This window comes from Drosophila serrata, unplaced genomic scaffold, assembly GCF_035046125.1.
Source record: "Drosophila serrata isolate PLE 108 unplaced genomic scaffold, ASM3504612v1 contig_347, whole genome shotgun sequence".
NCBI classification, from domain to species: Eukaryota; Metazoa; Arthropoda; class Insecta; order Diptera; family Drosophilidae; genus Drosophila; species Drosophila serrata.
The window spans coordinates 74,254-93,474 of NW_028257245.1; the positions used below are offsets into that span (position 1 = coordinate 74,254).

The 19,221-nt window shown below is 31.3% G+C and overlaps 1 protein-coding gene across 4 annotated transcripts in view; it reads right to left on the reverse strand.

The window, feature by feature from the left end:
- Positions 1-19,221, reverse strand: part of RhoU (ras homolog family member U) — a 63,376-nt gene that overhangs the window by 33,821 nt on the left and 10,334 nt on the right. For 2 of the 4 annotated variants that reach the window (XM_086838181.1, XM_086838182.1), the window contains one exon: positions 15,045-15,092. The exons of the other annotated variants lie outside the window; for them this stretch is intronic. The gene's annotated coding sequence lies outside the window, so the exon portion shown is untranslated. The remainder of the gene's footprint in view (positions 1-15,044; positions 15,093-19,221) is intronic. 4 annotated transcript variants of the gene reach the window in all.

A 19,221-nucleotide genomic window follows, 5' to 3' on the forward strand; every position in this document is an offset into this window, starting at 1 on the left:
AAATATCAATATTTTCCGTCATCCCTAGCTAAGTTTTGGATTAAGAAGTTTAATTTAAACGTTTCTTAATTAATCATTCACTATATAAATCCCCAAATTAGTTTTGCTTTAAACTTTTTAACAAGTTTCTAATATTATTGGTCAAAAAATCGATAGTATTATCTTTCTATCTTACCTCTTTAAAATACAAAAAGTTTCCTATAAATACCAGGTATAATTTGCACACTTAATCTTGTTCTTGTTATTATAAATTTAAGACAAAAGTTAAATTAAGTAAGGTAATAAACTATCGACTATATAAATTAGATTCCATCGATAATTCCGATAGAATTATAGACCTTATCCCTGCTATAAAGGCTACAAGGCAAGAGGCATAATAAAAACAAAAAGAAGGGAAAGAGTGTAGGCAATAATATCGCATCACGCGCATCTACAAAATGATTTCACACACAGCAACAACATTGGGGCATCAACATTAACTTGCTCTTTCATTATCGGCACATCATTATAGCCAAGAGTTTCTTTTGCGATGTCGGCGCTGTGATGTTGTTGTTGCTGTTGCTGTTGCTGCTGCTGCTGCTGATGTTGGTGTTGCTGTTGTTGTTGTTGCTGCTGCTGCTGTTGTTGCTGCTGATGTTGTTGTTGCTGCTGCCGAGATGCTGTTGTTGTCGTCACATTTGTCGAGCGACGTTTATTTATTTTGCCCTTTAACTATTTGGGCAGGCACAGCAACAGCAACAACAACAAACCCAACAACACTAGCAACAACACCAATAACTACACCAACTACGACAACAACTACCAGAGAGATAACAACTACGATGACGACAGCCACCAGCGGTCTTTGGTTTTTTTTTCTCCTTTTTTTCTTATTCTGTTTTTTCTGTTTTCTCGGCTTGGAGATGCACCTTGATTAAATTCCAGGAATTGAAAAAATCTTTTAGTCGCAGACATGGACGGACGCTTGTTGATATTTACCCAATGATCAAAGGGAGCTCAGCCTGAAGGTGGGGGGCTCGGCGGGGCTTGAGGCCCACTCCAGACTGGCTCCATTAATGATGCAGCAAATGGTCTTCCTTTTTTTTATAATATTTGGTGCCCGTCTCAGATTTTTTTGTTCGTTTCGTTTCGGGGTTAACAGCAGCAGTAACTTGCAACAACAGCAACATTGCTGCTGCTTCTGCCTATGTTGTTGGTGTTGCTGTTGTTGGTGTTGCTGTTGTTGGTGTTGCTGTTGTTGGTGTTGCTGTTGTTGGTGTTGCTGTTGTTGGTGTTGCTGTTGTTGGTGTTGCTGCTGCTGTTGTTGCTGTTGTTGGTGTTGCTGTTGCTGCTGCAGCTACTTCAAGTTGGTAAAATGTGAAGGGAATTTTCCTTTATTGTTTAGCCCCCCCCCCCCAAATAAAAAAAAAAGAAGAGCGAACGAGATAGAAAGAAATCAGCAAACAACCAAATAATAGGCCATGCATAGAAGATGCAGCCCAAATGAAAAAATATCTAAAGAATATCAGATACTCTTAACGATTCTCTAATTATAAAACATTTTTATAATTATGTTCAACGGATTTTTAGGACATTACACACTATATCTTTATAACATAACACAAACGTTTAATCCTTTAGATTTGGTCAGAAGATGGACAGTGAAATTATCTATTTGTTCTTTTTAAGAAATATAATAATTATTCTAAAGATTTCTTTTTAGTTAGTTATATATCCCTTATAGTTGATATTTCCTATTTTTCCCTACTTCATTTCCCGTCAAAATGCTTGGCAACTTGGCAACCTTTTCGGTCTAAAAAGACACACACACACAGAGAGAATACTACTATCTTGGCACAGCCAAAAGATACTCGTGTACATGTCTCAGCTTCTTGGGTCGTTTCTTCCCTCAGTCTTTTTTCCACTTTGCGGTTGGGTTTTTTCGATTTTCTATCTGGCATTTCTACACAATGGAGCAGCTGGAAGGAGGATGAGGAGAATGCTCAGCCAGAGTCCGGCCTCCATAGCCATCTCAAGTGTTTCCATCTCGAGTTGCTGCTGCTGCTGCTGCTGCTTCTGCTGCTGCTGCTTTGCTAAGCTTTAAAGATTCCCTTTGTTGTTGCTCGGGTTGTTTGGCATTTAACTGCAGTGCTTGTCAAACCGTGCACCCATAGACAATGCCGCAAAAAAAGTGAGGAGCAACTGGGAGAAGCATGACGAGGAGGAGTTCAAGAAGAGCCAGAAGTTGCTGCTGCTGCTTGCCTTAATGATTTTACATTTTTTACATAAACAAGCCGGTCGGAGTCCCCAAACCACCAGCTGTCTTTTCTTTTATTTTTTTATATTTTTTTTTTCCTTTTTCCCCATTTTTTCCCCCCTTTTTTTGCTGGCGGCAAATGCAACTCACGGAAAGCATTCAAAAGCAATTAAGCGCTTTCTTCGCAGCCACAAAGCGCAAAAGAGATGGCAACACGCAGTGGGACAGAGATAGCAGGTACACACGAGTTGAAAATGTAATATCATCAATCAAAAAAACAAAAAAAAAATATATATATATATTGTGGTGGAAAAGAGCCCAGGAAAAGCCCGGCCCAAGTTCAAAAACTGGAAATTCTCTCTCTGTGGCACGGCACAAAGTTTAATGATCTGAGAAATATTTTTAAAGTGAAACAAAGGTTGCTCTTGAGAGGTTAAAAAAAAAAATTAGAATAAGTTAGATTTAAATTAATAAATATTTAGGTATTAGAACTGAAACTTCATTAATGTTACTTAACACTCTTTCAAGAAATCTAATTTAAATCTAATAACTTAACGAGGTCTGAGAAATGTTTAAAGAGTGGAAGAAAGGTTGCTTTTAGAGTTCCTGAAAATGGTTTTAAGTAATTCGAATTATGCCTTTTTTAATTTATACATATTTAGATATTAAAACATAAGGCTGAGTTCTGTTCCTTAACACACTTTCAAGAACTGTAATTAAAATCTTATAACTATATAATAAGGTCTTACAAATATTTTCAGATTTCAAGAAAGTTTGCTTTTGGAGTTCTTGAAAATAGTATTAAATAATAACAATTAAATTAGCATTTGATTAATGACTATTGAGATATTATAAATGAGGCTTAAGATTTATTATTTAACACTCTTTTAAGATCTCTTATAAAAATCTAAGAACTTTAAGAGTTCTTAAATGAGTGTTAAATAATAACACTGGATTTAAAGGTATTCAAAATTATTTATATTATTAACATTAAGATGGTTATAGCTTAATACTAATAAATAATTTGTTTCATTTTTGGTGAAATATCATTACTATTTTTAAAATATATTTAAAAACACATGATAAAATATATTAAGAAATGTACAAAGAAGATAATGCTTAAATAATAAGTATAGCATAGAGCTTGCATCTAATTAAATGAAAAAATAATGTTTAAAAGAAAGTTAAGCGGGAAATAAGGGTCAAATTTAATCAGAGATTTGTTGAATATTTTCTAAAACTTATCTTCTTTAAATTTTAATTAATATTAAAGAAAAATCAAGAATTTTCTTTGACAGTACATTTGAATGAGGCACGAAGGCCGGCTTCACGAAACAACAGAATTTAGCTTCATTATAACAACAACAACATCAACAACATCAACAACATCAACAACAACACAGCCACAATGCATTTTTTCTTCTTTATTTTTTCTCAGTATTCTTTTTTTTTTTTTTTTTTTTGTTTATCGCATATATTGAAAAATGCTTGAAACTAAAAGCCAAGCGCTGTAATCATATTTAACTTTGCCTCTGCCTGCCGCCTGCCGCTTGCCGCCTGCCTCATCATCGGTGGCTGTGCAGCAGCCTCATCTCTCCTTCACCTGATTTTGGCTGCCGTGCCGCACCGTGCCGTGCCACTCGAAGCCATGCCATGCCGTGTTGTGGCATCCATGTGGCTGTGGAGCCGTAGTTGCCAAACCTCAGAGGCAACCGCAACAAGTAATTGATGCCGCTTGCGCGTTGCAAGAACTTTAATCAATTTTTCAGATATTTTTCTTTAGTTTTGTTGCCTTTATTTTTATGTGTGTGTGTGTGAGTTGTTCGTCCACCTTTCAACGTGTCTGTGTGTATGTTGCAAGTGGCCATAACAACCGAAAACGGCAACCGAAATGGCCAACACAAACGGAGGGGAGACCAAGAAGAAGGTGGGGGGGGGGAATCGGTGTGGACCCAAAATGACTGGGAATTTGGCCAGGTAAGCCAGGTAAGTGCAAAGACCAGCACAAGTGGCAGCCATTCCCCCATCATGACCATATACACATATATACAAATATATATATATATATATATATATCTTGGGGAACAAATTTCAGCAAATTACTGTGAGGTAACCAAAGATACAATATGGACAAGGGTTCGGAAGATCAGATATCTGAACAACACGAAGGTATAAATCTTTGAAAAGAAAGAGCCCTAAATGAACACAAGTTAATAACACTATAAAAAATATCCATAGTTTATCAATATAATAAGGGTAGAGATAAATATATAATATTTAAGATTGTGTTTAGATAATAATAATGTTAGATTTGGGATAATATCACAGCTTTTTCCCTTTGAAAAACCGCTGGCAATAAAATCACAATTTTTATTTCGAGCCACATTTTATCGCCGATAAAAACTCAAACATTGAAACATTGAATATTCATGGTTACTGCCTTTGATTGCCACTGAAATCACGCCCATCCTATATCCGATTTCCCTGATACTTATATAAGACCAGCGACAAGTTGCCGTCATTCACTTAACTTTCACAATTTTTTCGATTTTACACATTCCTCCCCCCTCCTTGGGGTCACAACAGCTCCTCTGGTATATATATGATCCCCTTAAGAAACATCCCCCCACATATGTGCCGCCCCTGTGGTCGCCTGTCTACTCAATCACAGCGTAAAGCACTTCTGAGTCATAAAAACCAAGCCAGACTGCGATTGTGTTGTAGTTGGCAATTTTATGCAGCGCCACTCACTCCCTGGACTCCATGGACTCCATGGACTCTGGACTCCGGACGACTCTGGAGCACCGTGAATGCGGCAAAGTCTGGAATGGATCCCAAAGGTGGAGGGGAGGACGAAAGGTTCACTATAGAGAGCCCAAGCGATAAAAATGACACATGGAGCTCAACTTCGCCACCACTCCAAAGGCAAATGGCAGCGAGAGAGACAGACAGATGGATGCAGAAAGAGAAAGAGAGAGCGAGAGAGTGAGTAAGAGTGAGTGAGTGCCCTGTGGCAAGTGACATTTCGTGGGGGCGCAGACAGGCCGAAAAAAAAAGCGGAGCAACTTGATCGAGTTCCTTTCGAGAGGGGGGTTTTCTATTTTCTTTGAATTCGGACAGAAAACTGCAGAAAAAGGGGGTTTAGTCTCTAGTCGCCCTCAAATCAAGGTAAATAAAAAATTAAGTTATACACATATTAAGTTAGTTTTAGTAGTTATTAATATTTGTTATTATTATTAGTTATTATTATTAGTTATTATTATTTGTTTTTATTACTTGATATTATTATTTGTTATTGTAATTTTTTATTATTATTAGTTTTTGTCAATGTTATTTGTTATTTTTATAAGTTATTATTATAAGTTAATTTTATTAGTTTTTATTATTAATTTTTATTACTTCTTATTGTTATTGTTATACGTTATTATTATTTGTTATTATTATTAGTTATTATTATTTGTTATCAATATTTGTTATTAATATTTGTGATTATTATTTGTTATTATTAGTTTTTATTATTAGGTATTATTATTAAGTTTTATTACTAGTTGTTATTATTATTAATTATTATTATTATTTATTATTATTACTTATTATTATTATTTATTATTATTACTTATTATTATTATTTATTATTATTACTTATTATTATTTATAATTACTATTTGTTATTATTATTTGTTATTATTTATTTATTATTATTATTACTTATTATTATTATTTATTATTATTATTTTTATTCCATATTTGCCCTGAGACATTTTAGCCTTTTCTCTATAAAGCTAAATAAAGTTGTTGCTAAGCTTGCATTTATAATTCTCAAGTACAAATTTGGGGACCCAGAATCTTTCAAATTTTTATAGATAGATTCTTCATTTTTGTATAAATATTAAGAACTTAAACATGTATGCTGTTTTTCAAACATAAAATTAATTTCTTGAAATTTGCGATGAAAGCGATGTTGCAACCTTAAAACAAATGGTTGCAAACTTAAGAGATTTGTTGTAAAGTTAATAAAATTATAGGAAGCCTTATAAAATGGTAGCAAACTTAGTAAAAATTATGCAAACTTAATAAAATTGTTGTGCGCTTAAAATTCCCAAGTAAAAATTTAGTTGACACAATGCAAAAATTACTCACACCTTCTTCTATTAAAATCCTTAACAAAAAAATTTCAGCTAAAATATAGATGTTGTTTTTCCTAACCTTAGGATTTTATTTTAGCTTATACAAATGATGATGTTGTATATTAATTTATTGCTAATAAAAATGATGTATATATTATTAATTAAAAAATTTAAATAACTTTATTATACGATTTTTTATACTAGTAGCATTGGGAGGAACTTTTCAAGTAAAATATAAATGTAAATACAAATACTATATAACCATTACAGACTTATTTATATTTGCTTGAAGACAAGCTTCTTATGACATTTAAATTCCAATTACAACAGACAATGCTTGAGCCCCCCTTTTTTTATTTCTTCTTATTTTAATTTTGTTAAGACAGCACACAATTGATATTGCACAACAGGGAAGTGCTTTTACTGGTCTCGTTTTGGGCCAAGTTTCCAAGTCTCTTGTTTATTCCGATAAAAATAAAAGCCACAAAAGCCACGACAAGTTGACACAATCATGGACAATCGTGGACAATCTTTTTTCGGTAAATAATTATTCCAAAAAAAGCTTTTATAATTTGCAATTGCACTCGCAGCAGCAGCAACAGTAACAATCGAGGAAAACAACCTTGACGTTGTTGTATATGCCCTTTAATGGGGATTTTTTTGTTTTTATTATTTTACCTTAAACGCTTTTGTGAGCTTCACCTTGAGGTATCTTTTTTCGGAGGTGGAGCCAATGGGCGATGGGCGAAACTTGATTTATAATACAGCTGGACGGTCCCCAAAAAAAATAAAAATTGTAATTGCGCCCTTTGATCGTGTCCATGCACAACCTTGGTATAAAATATACAAAAAAAAAATCTATAAAAATCTGTAATATCTGAAAAGTAGTACCAAAGAAAAGATTGCCTTATAAGCCAAGTAAACAGAGGCTAAGAAAAAAACTGAATTGAAAACCATTTAAGCAAACAGCTTCATTAATCATTGAACAAACAAACGATAAATAAACAAAGGTATAACTAAAAATGAATTTAAAAATATTAAAAAAAGGTTTATTGTCCCAATAATAAAGTTTAGCGGAAGTGTAAAAATCTGTAAATATTTAAAAACATAAATTTTCACACAGAATGCCATTAAAAAAAAGTGCTCCCCCCAAGAACCAATTCTGGTGGAAAGTTGTTTTTCCTTCTTCTCTTATGAATTTCATTGCGTGAACTTGGCGACACACAAAAAAACAAACAAAGAAAAACATCAAATGCAAATAAATAAAAAAAAGAGAGAAAAACAAGAAAACAAAAGAAGGAGATTGGGAAAACTGGGAAACAAGAGGAAGCTAACTCCTGGCGTCAGGCCATAAAAAATGGTAAGACAAACAAAGAAAAACAGGCTAACAAACAACATTAACAACAACGGGGAAAAGGGCATGATGGCATTCATATTGCACTTGGGCACAATAAGTTTTCCATTTAGCTAAACCAATAAATACATATAAAAATAAAATAAAAAAGCGGGAAGCTTTGCCTTCTACATTTTTCCAGGTTTATCGAAAGTCAATTGGGCGGAAACCGATAATGAACGAAGGGTGATAAATGGCTACTATATTCGATTACATTTCGCCAATCAATTGGAACCGTTTTATTTATTTTTTTTAATAATTATTATTGTTATTATGACCACACGAGATTTATTTCGTTTCGGATGAGTGATGAGTAAAATCACTACGGAAAGTCATTCGAATGGAAATGAATATATCTTGAATGTAGTTGAATATTAAATGTATTTGTATCTTAAAAAAATTTGTATAATAAATATATACATATGTATATTATATATATATATTCATTTATATTTAATATGCAACTGTTTTTTTATACAAATCAAGTTGTATATTAAATATATTTGTATTATCAAATGTATTTGTATACTAAATAAATTTGTATATTAAATATATTTGTAGATTACATATATTTGTAAATTACGTATATTTGTATTTAATGTAATGTATATTTAATATAAATATATACATAGTTGTATATAAAATATATTTGTATACTAATTATACTTGTGTATTATATATATATTGTTGTATATTTAATATATATTGTATATAAAATATATTTTTATATTAAATCAATCAAAAAGATTGAATATAAAATATATTTGTATATTGAATATATTTCTTAATTATAATCATCAAATATTAAATATGTAAGTCTTTTAAGGGGTCTTTTGTGATTAAAATATTTTTGAATGATTTTTATTAATTAATATCATTTTAGAAAATATTTAACACTTTCACTTGCTTCTGAATTATATTATCATTAACAAATAAATATAAACAGAAACAACATTTAGTTTAAATTCAATACCTTTTTGTTTTGTTTTTTAACTACAAGATTTTTCCTTTTTGGCCAAAAAATGTAACACCTTTTTCCCTAATTGGTTCTCCCTTCCACTTAAGTCACTTTCTTCAAATTGTCCTTTTTGAAATAATTTTTTTTCTGACAAAATTTAAGCCGCTTGGCAAACATTTTACTTAAATTTTGTCGCCACTTAATTTTGATTTATTTGCTTCTGTCATTTGTCGTTTTTCCTTTACCTCCCACTCTAAATTTTCCTGGCTTTCCTTTGCTTTTGTTTTTGATTTATTTTGAGACATTGGATTCTGTTTTTTTTTTTTTATTTGCTATTTCTTTCGGGCCTGATTTGATATTTAAATGTTACAACGAAAACTCTCGTCTGCTTTGAGAGTTTGTCTGACTGTTAACTTGGCTTTCATTTCCGTGTGACCCACATTTTCCGAGACGACAAATTGCCAAGAGAGAGATTTTCCATTTGGGCTTCTGTTTGTCGCCTTCAATTGCCATTCACCCACGGCAATTAAATGCTTTGCTACAAGTTAACCTTTCGCCGTCTGCGACGACAGCCGACAATAATATTAATTATAGTTTTTGATGCTCTCTGAATGGGCTTTCAATTAAAGACGCTTGACAATTAATTAATCAACCGAAGTCCCTGTGTAAGTTTTCATGTGTGTGTAAAAGTGCGCGCCTCGCCACTTGGTTTTCACTCCCTTTCTCTTTTCGGTGAAAATGCGCGGTTTAAGTTGACATTTAATTAAAGGACCAATAATTGAGTGTGTTAACTTTAAGGGGGGGGGTATTTTCCTTCTTTTTTTTGTATTATTTATTAAGTGCTTGCTTTCAATTTAACATTAATAAATATTTGAAGGCTTTAAATCTGCATTAATTATATAATATTAAAGATAAATATAGGTATTTTGTGATTATTTAAATTTTTGGAATATTTTAAACTAGATAACTGATAAATTTATTTTTTGTTCTTCGAATTAATATTTTAAGGCTTTAAATATGCCCTTAATAAATATTATATACAGAAAATGGAGGTGTTATATTATTATTTTAATATGTGGGAACATTTTTGATCAGATAACTGATGCATTTCTTTTATTTTAAATTTATTAATATGTTAAATATTTAAATACGCTATGCATTTTTATTAAGTATGAGAAATAAAGGTATTATTTGATTATTTAAATATCTGGGAAGATCATTCATCTCATTTCAAACATTTTTAGGCTATAAATCTGCATTTAATTCATTTTAAATATTTTTAGGCTTTAAATATGCTATAAACATATTTTATGAAAGAGAAATTGAGGTATTTTTTGATGTTTTAAATATATTGCAATATTTTAAATACGATTTTTTATATAACTCATTAATTTCAAATTTAATAATTATTACAAGGCCCTAAACACGTAATAAATATAAAATAAAAATATAATATAAATATATATTTTGTGAAGAATATTAAAGTATTTTTTGTTGTCTTGGAATAATATTAACTAGAAAACTAATAATGCTCTTCTTCTGTTCTTTTTATAAATATATTTTAAGGCTTTAAATACGTCTTAATAATAATAATAATGTAAACGATAAATTCTTTGAATATTTAAATGGTATATTTCTGGGTATTTTTTCAACTGGATAAAAGATAAATTTCTTTATTTATATTATTAAATATATAATATATAAATATATAATATATAAATAATATTTATATATTATATATTTATATATTATTAAATATGTAATATATAACTATATAATTAAATTTTTTTTTAATTTTTATAAATATTGCAATATTTTAAATGTGCTATAAATATATATATTATATAAGGGAAATGCAGGTACTTATTAGGTACTTAAATGTCTGAAAATATTTTTAACTACATAGCTAATAAACTCATTTTATTAATTTTAAATTTAATACATATTTCAAGGCTTTAAAGTCGGCTTAAACATATTTTATTTAAGCGAATGAAGGTATTCTTTGGTCAATTAAATATCTGAATATATTTTAAACTAGATGTATCTGTTATACATTATTCAGCAATCAATTCTCTTACTTAAATTTTTATTTTGCATATTTCTCATTATTTTCAGATTTATATTCCTCGATTTCTTATAGAAAGTTGGCCTTTTTCAATGGCTTAATGCCAGCGAACTCACGTATAAATATTTGAATATACATATATGTAAATATATATATATATATGTACCTGTAAGGCTTACATAATGCACTTGGTTTCTTTAAATCAAATTTAATTTGCCGACACACGAGTACTGTGCTGGGTTTGTTGGCCGAGCAATTAAATGCATGCAAAGTTAATTGAGAGAGCAGCAGCAACGACTCTGACTCTGGTTGATTGTTGCTGCTGCAGTGTTGCAGTTGCAGTTGCAGTTGTACTTGCAATTTCCATGGCTGATGGAGTAAAGTTTTGGTTTTTCCTTTGGCACGTATGCGAACAAACAAACGCAAATGAACAGGCGTTGCACATGCATAAAGATATATGTATATATTTATATATATATATATATTCATTTATATCTGTGTGTGTGTGCACCTGCATAAACAACAAATAATTTCCTGGGCATAATATATAGTATTTTTTGTGTGTGTTGGAAGGGGTTAACATGTTTGCACTTAATTGGAGTTCATACATAAATTTCTTTCACTGTACTAGGTAATTTTTTCCAAACGTCCGCGTTATTCTGTTTTTTCCCTTAGGAAAAAGAAACTCTTGAAAGAAATCACTGCAAGTTCTAAGACAAATTTCCCATAGGTCGTTGGCTTTGGAAAATGCAAAAAAAAAACAAGAACAATGTGGGAACGCAATTAAAAAATACAACAAAGAAACAAAAAAATAATAATAAAAAGACCCAAGAAATGTGAATTAAAATAATCAGAAAAGCAAACTTCAAGCTAAGCCAAAACGCAAACAAAAAGTCAGGCAAGAAAAAAACAAGTTAAGACTAAAACCAACGTAATTAAACAAATAATAATTAAGGAAAATTACCCAGATTCATGCTACATATTATTGAGATTTTATTAAAGGCAAACAAAGAGTTTGAGATATAAGCAGGGATTTCAGTACAAAAATGATTAAAATTACGAAGTTTACCCTTTGTTATTTTGGTAAATAATTCATCTTAAACAAAACCTGAAAAATAAACCAAAAAAATTACAACATTTTAAGGTAAATATTACCATAAAAATCATATCTCTGTCAGCATTGAAACAAATCTAATCTTATATTTTTCCCCCCGAGGCCTTTATTGAGCAACTCAGCAGCATCTTGCGGCAATATTAATACCATCAATCATCTTGAGAGCTTCACCAAACTAGTTAGCATGGATTAACTTTGGTTTCAGCCATTAACCAAATACAAAACAAAAACCTCTCTTCTTTCTATTTTACCTTTTTTTCTCCTATTAACAATAAACCTTAAGGCCCAACGGAGGCATCTTTGAGACAACGTCTTCTTTTTATTTCTCATTAGTGCGATGGCCTGGCACAAAGTTTCCATCACTTTTCAGACGCTTTTCCACTATTTTCTTGCCTTGGCTTTTTCACACGCTTCGTTGGCGAGCTTATAAAGAAACCATAGGAAAGAAAAATAATAAAAAAGAGCACATAAAATTGAAAGAAATAAAGAAAAGCGACTCGAAAATGCAAATAGAAAAGGTTAAGAAAACAACAAAATAAAATAAAGAAAATAAAAAACCTAAAAAGTGCACGTTTTGGTGTAGGAGGAAGCGAGATGCCGATAGTGTGCAACAGAGAGGCAGACAATAATCATAAAAAGTTGACAACTTGTTGACCCTTTTGTTTGAATATTGCATTTTGGAGGGGGGAAAAACACGTTCGTTTTGGATCATAAAAGTTTTGGAAAACACAAACCATCCATTTGGTAGTTATCAATGGAAATTTAAATATATTTTTCCATTTCTCTTTTTTTTAATTGTGTAACTCTCTCTATTTACATTGGAATTGTATTTTACAAGCTTACATAAATACAAAAGAATTATGGTATATTTATTATTAAATTATTAAGCTTTTATAAAGAATATATAAATCAAAACAACAAATTCCTTAAAGAATCTTGATTCTTCTTTCAGTTTAAAAACTATTTATTAATTTTAAGTTTTTAATTCTTAGTTATATTCCATTTTAATTGGCCTTTTCTTTTGCAGAGTATTTGCGTGTTTTTTTTTATTTCTACTTGTTGGCCAAAAAGGTGGCCTTAAATCTTCGATTCCCGTTGCTGACGTTTGTCGTTTTGCTGCCGCAGTTGTTGGTGTTGTTGTTGTTGTTGGCGTTGTTGTTGATGTTGTTGTAGTTCTTGTTGTTGTTGTTGTTGGTGTAATTTTTCGCATAAATTTACAATAATTTATGCAATGGCTTGCATTGTTATCGTGGTTGTTGTTGCCTGTGGTTGACTCTGAGTTTTACTCTGGACTTCAGAGAGTTCGAATTCGAATTGGAGTTCGAGTCTACCATTTTCCACCGCTTGTTTATCGAATTTTTTATTGTCATTTGTGTTTTTATTGAACAGTTTGTGACATTTTACGATTTTCAAAGTGAAAGGTACATATTTGGTAAATTGCTATGGCCAAAGAAATGCGACTCTCCTCGTCTGGTTTAGTTTCGGCTTAAGTTTTTGGGCACTTGCATTTGCTTTTAGCTCTCATATATATATATATTTTTCCTTTTTGGACTGGTTTTTCCCCCCTCCCTTGCCACTTTGCCAGCCCGTCTGCCCCCCTTTTTTTACCAGCGATGAGTTCAGTTTGGTTGCTTCGCTTTGGTTTGCGGCTTGTTGAAAATGGGGAAAAAATTGCACTTTATATATGGTCCATAAAAGTTAATAAGTAACCGCGCGCAGACGGGCTTAGCAAGTGCCTGTCACGAAAAATCGTCTTTTTCCCCATTAAATCGTATTGCAAGTTTTTAGTTCACTTTATTTGGAATTGTTTGGTAAGGTTTTAAAGAAGCCTAGAAGATCTTAAACAAAATCGAAGACTGCTTTTAATTCCTTTATTGTAGTGGGGTTTATGGAATAAAATACCACAAAAAAGACAAAGAATTTAAGAAAATTTTCGAGTCATATTTCCATACATTTGTTGAAGATATTAATGAACAAAAATATAATTTATAAAATAAGATTTTCTTTTTTGTTTGTTATTAAGCTTGTTTTAGATTATTTTCTTGAGTTTTTTATGGAGATTGTTGTTGAGTTTTTCCTGCAATTTGTAATTTGTAATTAATTAACAACAAACCTAATATCAAACTCAACATCAGTTTAGATTTGTTGTTGAGTTTCATATTGAGTTTTTTTTTAGAGAGTTTGTTGTAGAGATTGTTGCTGATTTTGAAAGTTTGTTGTTGAGTTTCTTGTTGCGTTTGTTGTTGAGTTTGTTTTTCAGTTTTTTTTTTTTTTTTAGATTATAGTTAAGTTTGTTATTGAGCATGATCATCTGCGTAATATATATATATATATTTTTTTTGGTAACTTCATTTTCCTTACTCTAATATAACATTTTTGTAAATATCACACTTTATTGTTTCTATTCTTGTATTTTATTTAATTTTTCATATTATGACCTCCAAGTTAAATAAAAAAAATTGATCTTTGATGTTTCCACAACAAATTCTTTGCAAATTCAGAAAAAAAGATGAAAGTTGTCGGTTCTTTTCACTCTCGCCGTGCCGAAACATTAAAGTCAATTATAGTGAAACCCCCGCCCAAAAGTTCAACGCTAATTTCGGTCACGTGTGGCAAAGAAAAAAAAAGAATTTTTCAACGTAATGTGTGTAAAAAAAAAACTAAAAAGAAAAAACCATTTTAGCAAGCGCGAAAATCAACACAATTAAATAAAAAAAAAGAGGGAAGAGAAGTGAATAAAAGAAAATAAATACCAAGGGAGAGCGCAAAGTTGCATCGAAAGGTAAATAAACTGAAGAAACGATTTGGCTCAAAGCCAAAAGCAGAAATTAACACAAAATATCTACAAAACGAAACAAAAAAACTAAGAAAAGATGACGGAAGGCGACACAAAATGCAATGGAATATTAAATGGAATACTACGACGGCGTTATATAGCCATAAGAGGAATGGCGAGAAAATGCGTAGGAAAAACAAATATTTGTTTTCAATAGACGAAATTGAAATTGATTTACGAGAACTTTAGCAATAAAATGGAGGGAATAAAGTTAAACCATGAAAAATCAGCAGTAAAATGTCTAAATTTAAGGGAAATCTATATATATAATAATGTACAAAAAGTATATTAAATTGAAATTTAAAAATAACTTACCCAGTAAATAGTTTTTTTCCTATTAAACAAATTAAGTAAGCTGGAAAGCTGGAAAAAATAAATACAAGAAATTAGCAAGCAAGTCTTTATAAATGTTTTTCAAGTATTTATAATATATATATACTTTTATAAATGTCCCCAAGAAACTATCTATTTTCCCCTTATCAAATTTGCATATTTAAAGGTTAAACAACAAATGAACTTTGCAAAATGCATGAAGTAAATCAAAACCGGAACCAAAAACCAACACAGAGGAAGGAAGAGGTAAACAACAAATAAATAAATCTAAAAGAATTCAAGGATGTGGATAAAGGGGAGAGGAACGAGGACTAAAAAAACATGATGTTGCAAGTGTTCAATAAGTTTTGGGGACGAGGACGAAGTAGATCCTAGAGTGGATAGGTTGGATTATGGTTGCAAAAACTAACAAACCATAAAAATCCGCACATAAATTACATGGCAAAGGGGGAGTATATGGTATACAGTGAAAGAAACATCAAAATAAAATTTTAAACAATTTTTTAAGAATAATTTGTAATTGAAGGATTGCAAAAATAACGCCAAGAACATAACAATAAAGTATCATGAGTCTTAAGTTACTTAATTACATTTTTTTTATAGGTATTTAATTTCCCACATTGTTTTTTCTAAGTGTATTTACAGCACACGAAGCAGCTGCTCCAACGATGGCCAACATACGCAAATGCAAGCAGCAGCAAATTTATGAGCAGCCATTCGCAGTCCGCTCCGAGGATCCGCCAAACAAAACTGCCACAAGTGGCCAAAAAAGATGGAAGATGGCAGGTTCGGAGTGGAGGAGCCAAAGCAGGAGGAGCAAGGAGACTAGGAGAAGGACGTAAGACCAACATAAGACCCGGGGACCAAGTGCAATGACAAAGGCAAATAAATTACAGCATCATTTGCAGGCAGAAGCGGCCAACAAAGTGGAGTACGAAAAGTGAATGGAAAGGCAGGAGCAAGGAGGAGGAAGAGGCTTAACTACCAAAGATTGGCCAACGACAATAAAAAAGAAGTTCCCCCCCCCCCACCAAAGAAAAAAAAAACCTGAAAAACCCTGGAAAACCAAAGGAATTGGGAGTGCAAAAGAAGCAAAAAAAAAAAAAAACAAACCCAGAGACCCCAATCAATGGAGAAATAATTACAAGCGTTACTTTCTTTAGAGTCTCTGCTGCTATGCTCCTCCCTTTCTACTTTCCACTATGCTTCTCTCCCTTCTCTTTCTTTTGAGCATTAATCAACGGTAATTGCCTACGCCCCAATAAAGGAGGAGGGGGGAGGTGGAAGGAGAAGGAGATTGGAAAGGAAAGGAATCAAGAAAAACTACTGAATCTTTCGAGGATTAACGCTCCACACACACAAAGATGTTAAACTACAAAAAAAAAACAAATCCTCAAGGAGATAGTTTTTTAGCACTTAATAATCATTTAAGAGATCAATAAATAAGACCAATACAATTACATTTCAATGGTATTAAATAACATACTTTGGTGTACAAAAATTAAAGAGAAATTAAATGATTTATTTGGATATATTTAGTTGAACTTGAACTTTTAATTAAATTTCAATTAAATTAATTTCACTTTCTGAAATTATAGCTGCTGATCATTGTGATCTTTGGCTAATTTTATTTTCTTATTTTTCTCCTAGCAACAATGCAAAAAAATATTATTTTTCATATTTTTTTTTTTTTGTTTCTTGTTGTAATTGAGCCCCTTTTTTTGGACTCTTGTTTTTTTTCAACAGCCGCCACTTCAGATTCGTTTTGCCAAATGTAAAGTGTGAGTCATAAATATAGACCAATTAAACTTGGTAACAATAAAAATATACATAAGTATATACAATAAATAACAACTCTATGAAAATATGGTATTAATTTTCGCTATACATATAAAATAAAGTACCGATCATTTGTAAAGTTTGTTGTTGAGTTATTGATAGGCTGTTGTTGAGTTGCTGTTGACTCGTTGTTAAATTGTTGTTGAATGCTTTGTATCTTAGGTTTGTATAGTATTTGTGTATAACATTCCAACTTATTTTTAAATAAAACTGCATATATGTAACTATAATTCCAATCGAATTTCAACAAAAATTAAAATATTACTAGAAACCTGTACGAATGTTGATACCAAATATTAAGTACCCCTAGTTTTATAGTTTCGTTTATCTAAATCTATTTTTATATGGAAATACTGATAAATCATCTCGTCTGGTAATGTTAATCATCTGTTTGTTACATCTATTTATGTTTAATTTTAATAATGTGTAATGTTTAATTTTATCCAATTAAATATGTATTTTTTGTACATATCACAAATTTGTATGATGACCTCAAAGTTAAACCCAAAAATTGGTCTATAAAGTTTCTACAACTAAATAAATCTTTGTAAGAAAAGAGTTAAGGTTATGGGTTATAGTATTATCGATAAAACTTGCACAATTAGATCCTCTAAAACTCGAACTACTTTAATGCAACGCACTGTACTGGGGAGGCTACATTCCCAAAAGTCAGTTTGTTTGGCAAAAGTCTTTGGCTTGGAAAAAGTATTTTCAAGTGTTTATTTTTTTTTGCCGCTTGACTGATGCACTTTTGCTGCAATTGTTGTTGTTTTTGCTGCTGTCGTACATGTTGCTGATATTGTTGCTTATGTTTCGGCTTGTTTAGTTATGTTTTCTCTCCCCCTTCTTTTTTTTGTTGAATTTTTTGAAATATTACGTATACGTACACAACAATTATGGCTTTAATTGGCCTGTTTTTGTTGGCTTTCGTCCGATTGTTGTTGCAGTTTTTATTGCAATTTTTTTGTGCAGTATGTTTTTTTTGCTGTGTGCAGGCCCATTCGTGTGGCGATTATTAACTTGCAGATTGCACATTTTACAGTCAATTTGGTGCGCAAATCGAGTTTGTGTTTGGATTTTTGCTCCCTTACTCCTGCTCCCCTTTTTCCAATTTTTCCATTCACCCCTTTTTGTTTCTTGAATTTCTCTTGCCCCATCTATTTTCTGGCTCTGTTTTTCCCTTTAATAGGAATTTCATTCGTTGCCATAAAAAGTTTAGTTTCTTGAGGGGAAAGAGGGAGAGTTTTTGTTTACAAGAAAGTGGGGAAGTTTTGTACAGATTTGGATTTAAAATCAATTGAAATCGTGACTAAAAGTATGCTATGATACATTACCTATTGGAATTTATATAAGAAAATCTGTAAAACGTTAAATTTTGTTTAGTTTTAGGTAGGTAATATATCAAAGTTGATTATTGGAAGGATACATTTATCATATTAAATGAATTCATGCATGATTAGTCTCTTTAAAAACTCATTTTATATATATTTTAATACATTTAACTTTAATTACAATAAGTATTTTATTTGTAATTTGTTTTTGTAACACTTATCCTTTAAAACTAGGCTTCACTGTGGACCAAGTAAATAAATCTCGCCGACACAAAACAAGGCAACAACAAATCTGCCTTAATAATAATTGATAAACACTCGACAGGTTCATGAACCCCTCAACACACACACAAGAGCACCCAAAACAAAGACAAAAGGCACGAAAATAAGTAAAAGAAGTACGAAGAGGAGGAGGAGGAGGAGCAAATGGAGGGCAGAAGGAGAAGATAGAGCACGAGGAGCCGGCAGAAACTTCATCGTTTAGTCATTTTTGCTGAATTTCTTATAATTATTTTTAGCTTCAGTTTTCTGCCCTTTCTAGTGAGTCACGTTGACGACAGAGGAGATACCCCCGCCCATGGCCAAATGGTCTTTTAATTGTTTAACAACAAATAATACAAAAAAATAATTACAGAAAAACAGATGAAAAAAAAAAACTAATAAACAAAACAAAAAAAAAAGAGAGCATAGACACGAAAAAACAGACGGCCAAGTTCGAGTTGTTGGCTATTAAAGTAATTATGGAAAGTTGATGATTTTTACGCATTTGTCGAGCAAATTGATTTTACTTTATTTTTTATAATTATTTGTTTTCTTTTTTTTAGCGAACTCAGCTGGAAGTTGTTTTTTATGGTGAAGAAAAAGGGCATGAAAAAGATGCATGAAAATCATCGAAGCAGAGGCTTTAAAATTACACCGAGAGAAACGGTAAAAACAAAAGACATTTTCTACATTTCACAACAAAATAAATTATTAAAAATGATTATAAT